This window comes from Elephas maximus, chromosome 22 (genome assembly GCF_024166365.1).
Source record: "Elephas maximus indicus isolate mEleMax1 chromosome 22, mEleMax1 primary haplotype, whole genome shotgun sequence".
Classification (NCBI taxonomy): domain Eukaryota; kingdom Metazoa; phylum Chordata; class Mammalia; order Proboscidea; family Elephantidae; genus Elephas; species Elephas maximus.
In genome coordinates this window covers 32,979,179-32,985,679 of record NC_064840.1, presented here as the reverse complement: position 1 = coordinate 32,985,679, position 6,501 = coordinate 32,979,179, and positions in this window count along the sequence as shown.

Genomic DNA, 6,501 nt, shown 5'->3' with positions numbered 1-6,501 from the left:
GATGGGTGGTAGGCCTGGGAGGGTGCAGGTGCAGCCGCAATGGATAGTCGTGGTCGGAGGGGCAGGGAGCAGGAATAGGAGCAGGTGCCCTCTGCCCTTCAGCCTTCCTTGGAGAGGTCTGGGAAAGGGCTCTTGGCCGCTTCTAAGCTCTCAGAAGCCATTTCCCACCCTACACGGCACTCTTCTGCCCTCAGTTTAAATCCAAGATCCTCTGCTTCCTACTGATGAGGTCCTGGACCTCTGCACCTCTGTGGGGCCCGATGGGGGCTTGCTGACTGGAGATGCCTCCCTCCTCCTGCCTGCTGGCCCCAGCCATGGCCCACTGCCCCAAATGCCTGGGATGTCTGCTCCTCTTCTCTTCTGTAATCGAATCCTGCCCATCTTCCCTTCTCCAGATATCCATGGAGAAACTGAGGAACATGAAGAAACTAAGGAAGGAGACTCTGAGATGAAGCAGTGATTGGTGGTTATGGTCAGGAGCTCTAATGCGGGGGATGCTGGCAATGGTATGTCTAGGTGATGGTGGTAACTACTGGAAGGTGATGGCTTCTGGGCCCCACCTCTGCACAGCTTGGCTTCATGGAGGCTGCCCTCCAGGCTTGAGAGCGGGAGGCACCGTTCCCCAGCCCCCGAGCCTGACAGGGCCATTAATCAGAGGTCTGCCTGCAGACAACAGAGACTTAGCTTCTGAACTGGCCAGAGGTTGAAGCCCAGAGCATCTGACTGGACAAAGGGTCTGTGGGCCCCTGACATGGAGAGTGTGGCTGCAGAAGCCCAGCATGGGTTCCCAGCCTCTGACTCTCTTCTGAGTACTGGGTTGGGGCACCTAGGACTCAACACCCACTTGACACTTTCCATCTCCATTTCAGAGCTGGAGAAACTGAAGCACAGCAACATGGTGGGCCCGACCTCATGGCAAAGGTTGCAGGCCTCGAAGTGAGGGTGGCCTGTACAATGAAGTGAGGGTACAGGCCCAGGCCTGGGACTGCCTGGGGTGGAGCTGGTAGACTCCTAGGAGGCAGGAGGCATGAGATCCCTGGTCAGCTGATTAGCAGCCAGGGCTGGAGGTGGGAGGGGTGGGGGGCATGATATTCTGGGGGCCACAATTTGGGCCCCTCAGGGTTTTGAGGGTATATAGGAGTTCATAAGATCAGAAACAAGGTGTGTGGCTCAGCTGCACCAGCTGAGACCAGACCAAGGACTCAGCTCCGGGTGCCCCAAAGGCTGGGGGGTCCATCTGGCTGGGGTCGTTAAGGTGGCCACCCTGGAAGAACCCCCAGAACACCTTCCACCTCCCCCACCTATATTCCCAGCTGGGCCTTGGCTGGCCCAGCCCCTGAAACATTTCTTAGAGATTAGACTCTAATCTATGTCCTCCCTGACACAGCCCCAGTGCAGCCCCAGCCTTCCTGCCTGTTTTGGGCTGGACCCCTGCAGGCCTACCCACCCACCCAAGCCCCTCCACCCATGGTGCTCCAGTCCTCATGGGGCCTGCAGTAGTCTGGTGAGCTGAGAAGGAAGACGGCACCCTGGCTGAGCTCAGGCCCTTTTGTTGTCCAGGTGATGGGGACTCCTTTCTAATTCTGAGGTAAAGAAATACTGCCATGTTGCTTTTCTCTCTCCACTGCCTCAGGTCTGACACACGCATCCCAGTTCTCATGCCTATACCTAGGCAGACTGTCAATCGATCTCTTACCCTAACTGACCAGGAGGCTTCAGGTTTCTCATTTCTGAGCTCTAGGTGGCTTCTGCCTGTGGGTCAAAAGCAGCACCTCGATTCACCCACCTGATGATGGCTGGGATGGGGGCGCAGTCTGGTGGCATCTCTGGGCTCCTGGGTCAGGGAAGGCCAGCCCTAGAGGGCCCAAGAGTTCTGGGCTCCAGATGGGTCTCACATGGTGCTGGAGGCTGGGGGTGGGGGGGACTAGAAGAGTGGGACCTGACACCAGGCTCCCTAACCTCCATACTGAAGCCCCTCCAGGCTCTGATCTTTTGAGAGGGCTTACCATCTCATCTCCCCTCCTGTCACCAGAAACTTTGGCCCAGGGAGGGGCAGGGTGGGCTGGGGGGACAGGCCCTCTCCTCCACGCTGCCCTGCCCCCACGAGGCCTGGGCGGGCGCCTCGGCGCAGCTCGGGCTCCAGAAACATTTGCTTTAAGTCTTAAAATATCAGGTTCCCATATCACAGGGCTTCTCTGGGGGCTGCCAGGCAGGCGGGAGGGATTTCAGGAGTAAGAAGATTCCCCCTCTGGTCCCCATGCCACCAGCCGCTCTGCCTGCCCCTGGGTCTTGGTTGAAGCCAGCCAAGCATTTGGGGGTGGCTAGTTGAACTTTACTGGGAGTTGAACCCCCACTGTGCTACTCTGGAGAAACCCCTAGTTCCTCCACATGCAACCTGCTTCCTCAGAGTCCTTCTACCCTCCTTAGAATGTGGAGGGGAGCCCACGGGGTCCAGTGGCCCCAGTCTCCCCAGAGCTCCAACTTGCTCTAACAGTACCTATGGATGCCCTCAGCCAAGGAGGCCCTGGAGGATGAGGCCTCCCCAAGGCCACACAGAGAGCCACTTGCTCATGATGTAGGGGGGAGGGCTGTGCACTCATCCCAGTGCCCAGCTGTGCCAGATGCCAGGCAATTGGGAGCAGCCCTGGAAAGGTGATGACACAGGGTGGTGCTAGACCCAGTGTCCTGTGTTGCATTCCAGGGACAGAACATTTGCATGGGGTCTTGAAGGGTGAGTAGGAGTGTTAGGATGGTCCCGGTAGAAAGGCTGCATGGGCAGAAGGCTAGCTTGAGTAAGGGCCTGGAGGGTAAGGATGGGGCCATGTTCATAGTGTAGAATAGAAGGACCAGGGGACAGGGAATGGACAGGGAAGAAGCTGGCAGATCCCATAGGGCCCTAAACACAGGCCCAGGCAAGTAGTTGGCCTGGAAGCCAAGATGGGATGGGGGACTTGGGGTGATTCGGGAGCTTGTGGGAACAGGAAAGCCTTCCCGATGAGGTGCTTAAGGTGTCTCCCTCCTACCTCTGCTGCCCCCAGAGAAAAGCACAGCCCCCATAGCTGCCCATTTCCTCCCAGGCAGACCACCGGCCTTGGCCCTGGGGCTGGCCTCAGCTCGGAATTGGAGCCAGGCAGCAACAGCTGGCCCCACTTGGGCATCCCCCAGGGGCTGCTGCCTTGATTCCCAGGCCCCCAGCCCAGCCCGTTCCCATGCTGCATCCCACCCCCTAAAATGCTGCTCAGGGATGTGGTCAGATGATGCTGTGTGGGGTCACCAGCTGGGAAACCTTGCTGGGCTCCTCTCTACCAGGATGAAGATTAGCCTCCCAACAGGCTGGGGAACCAGGACGGTGCCCTGCCCTGGTGGCCCACACCCGCCATGTGCTTCTCACTGTCTGCACTCATGTGCAGTCTCCTCGAGAGAACAGACACAGTCAGATGAGTGGTACCACCCCAGGGGAAGAGCCCCTGCAGCAGCCCCGGAGCAGTCACATACAAAACAGTGACTGTAGAGAAATTCATGGTTTGGGTGGCTATGCCCTCTTTGGCCACATGATTGGGACCAGTCGTCAGCTTGCTTCACTGGGACTGGTCTTGAGGACCTTCCTCAGGGAATGCCTTCCCCCGATGGACATTTGGGGGTCACAGTTTCTGTCTGTGGCAAGTGAGGCCGTGTGAGGCCATGTGAGGCTGCGTGGTATCCTCGGGCCTCCTCCCCACCCACTTCCACCCTCCTGAGGATCTGAGCATGGCCATCCTATGGGGTGTCCACCTATCCAAAAGGGAAGTCAAGGGTGTCAGTTGGTGTTTCCCTGACTGTGGTCCCTCCATGTCCTTCTTTGGCTGCCTCTGGGTGTCTGACCTCCCAGCTGCTCTGCCTGTTCTCAGGGTGCTCCCACACTCCATTTTACAGCTGGGGAAACTGAGGCTCAGAGAGGCTGTGAAGCTGAGGTCATGGCAGAGTCCCTGAGGAATGGAGGCCGGGGTGTCGTATGGATCCTCAGCCATGGCTGCCAGGTGAGCCAGGAGAGTGCACTCAGTGGGCGCTGAGAGGCACCAGGGATAGATCCCTGAGGTCCACACTGTCCCACTTCATAGCAGGGACCCAAGGCCAGAGAAGGTGGGATTTGCACACACACTGCAGGGGCTCCAGGCTGCCCTATGCATCCCTTCCCCCTTCCCCGAGGAACAAGGCACAGTGTCCTTGGGAGGATTAGGAGGTTGTTGGCACCCCTGAGCCTGAGTGGAGCCCTGAAACCTGAGCTGCGGCCGGTCTGGGAATGGACACCTGACCCCTCTGCAGCCCCCGGGATCCTGGGGAAAATCCTCAAGGCTGAGTTAATACCAAGACCAATTTTTATTTCAACAAAGTTAATTCTCAACAATGTGATACGGAGGGAGAGGGATTTTTCTGCTTTGGGGGGATGGGGCCTGGGGTCCTGACCATGGCATAGCCCCCTCCCTTCCCCATACAGCTGTCCCCATGCCCAGCGGCTGCACGGGGGCCCACCTCGAGGGTGCAGCTGAGGGGACAGAAGCAGTTCGGGCTGTTCCTCTTGGAAAGCCCTCCCCTCATGGAGCGCTGCTTCCTTAGGCCTCCGGCCCTTGCTGGGGCTGTTTCCTCTGCCTGAAGTTCCCCTCCCTCCCTGACTCCAAACTGGTGAAAGGCCCCCTGAGCTCTCCAGCCCATCTCCCTCGCTGAGAGGTGGGCTGATGTCCATCTATACCCTCCACATACAGGGATTGGGACTATTTGCTGAGGAAGCGAATGAGCCCAGGTCCAGTGGGTCACACAGACCAAATAGTCCCCCAGCCATGTTTTGTGCGGCTGGTCAGCCACCTGTCCCTCCATCTTCCAAGGTACAACCCAGCCTGGACTCAGGCCTGGCTCTGGGCCTTTGCACACACCAGGATGCTGGCTGTGGAGCATTAAGGAGGGGCGGGGTCTGGGGGTGGCAGAGGGATACCCCACATCTAGAGGTCACCCCCCAGGCACTTCTCCCACTTGGGGAGCCTGGAGGGGCTGGGGTAAGTGCTTGGCCTCCACCTCATCCTGTGCCCCTGCACCCCCATCCGTGGGGCCAAACCCGGAAGCCACTCCTCCAGGCAGATAATTGATGATCTGAGGCCGCAGGGAGGGTCCCAGGGCCCTGTCAGAAATTGCTCCTGATGATGACCACATGCGCTGTCTGGCAGGGGCTGGCCTTGGTCTGGCCCAGCCCACTCCATCACCCTTGCCTCATCCCTAACCTGCGAGGTGGCACACACTACAGGCAGTCCCTAAGTTACAATTATCTGACATAAACATTGCTTCTTGTAGTAAAAAAAAATAAAGCCTATTATAATAAAAATGTCAGGTGCGTACAGTGGTTCGTAATAACAGAGGGCGCTACTTTGTGATGTCAAAACATTATTATTATTACTGTACTGTTATGTTAAGTATGTTTGAGTGTATCTGGAAGTGTTTCTTTAATTTTTTTTATGCACAGAAAGGTACACTACATACTAAGTAACTGAGTGACACTAGATATGAACCATATCTAACTGTTCTAACTTACGTACAAATTCGACTTAAAGACAGACTTAGGACTGCCTGTACTCCCCGTCTGACAGAGGGGAATTGAGCGGTCAGAGCCTGACCCCTTGCCCTGCTCGGCATGTGCCCTCCTGCCATCCACAGGCCCAAGTACCATGGTGACAGCCTGGGAGAGACACAGCCCTGGAGGCTCGTGAAGCGGCCAGGGGCTGTTGGCAGAAGGACCGGCTAGTGCCAAGATTCAGAGGAGCAATGAGGCTGCCTGGAGTAGCCTGTGGCCCCAGGGCCTCACTCTAAGGGTATTGCCCAGGGCAGGGGGGGGGCCCAAGGGCACCCTCCGACAGGCCAAAGTCAAACCAGATGGGCTGTGGGTCTCGAGAGGCAGGCAGGCCATTCGTCACCGTTATCTGCCCCGCCGCCGAAATCACAAACACATTTTTAAGTGAAGGACTGGCCTGCCACCGGCCTGTGGGCCCTGATGCCGCCCAGCTGTGGCCACACAGTGTATGTTGCGGGGGGGGGCGGGGGGCGGGGGATGGAGAGGCCAGCACCCAGCCTGAGGGAGGACTTCCTGCCGCCTGGGACCCCAGGGCCACACTCCCACTCCCCACCCCGTCCTGCAGCCTCCCCGTGCAGACCTGTCCAGAGCTGGGTGGAGGGCTCAGGGTGCATTGTCAGCTCTGCCCTGGGCACTCTGCCCTCTTGCCTTCCTCCCCCAATGCACTCACAGACCGCAGACGATATGTTGGGGCTGCTTGGGGCTACAGAGGGCTCTGGGTCAGGGATATGCCTTCCGAGTAAGGCTACAGGCAGAGACCCAGACAGACCAATCCAGCAATGGGGCAGAGATAAAGAGACAGATGGGAGCAGAGGGCCCCAGAGACACTCTGGACGCCCCTTTCCCGACTGCCCCGTGTGCTGTGTCCTCCACCAAGCCAGCCGAGCTCAGAGGGGTGGCTGAGCCTC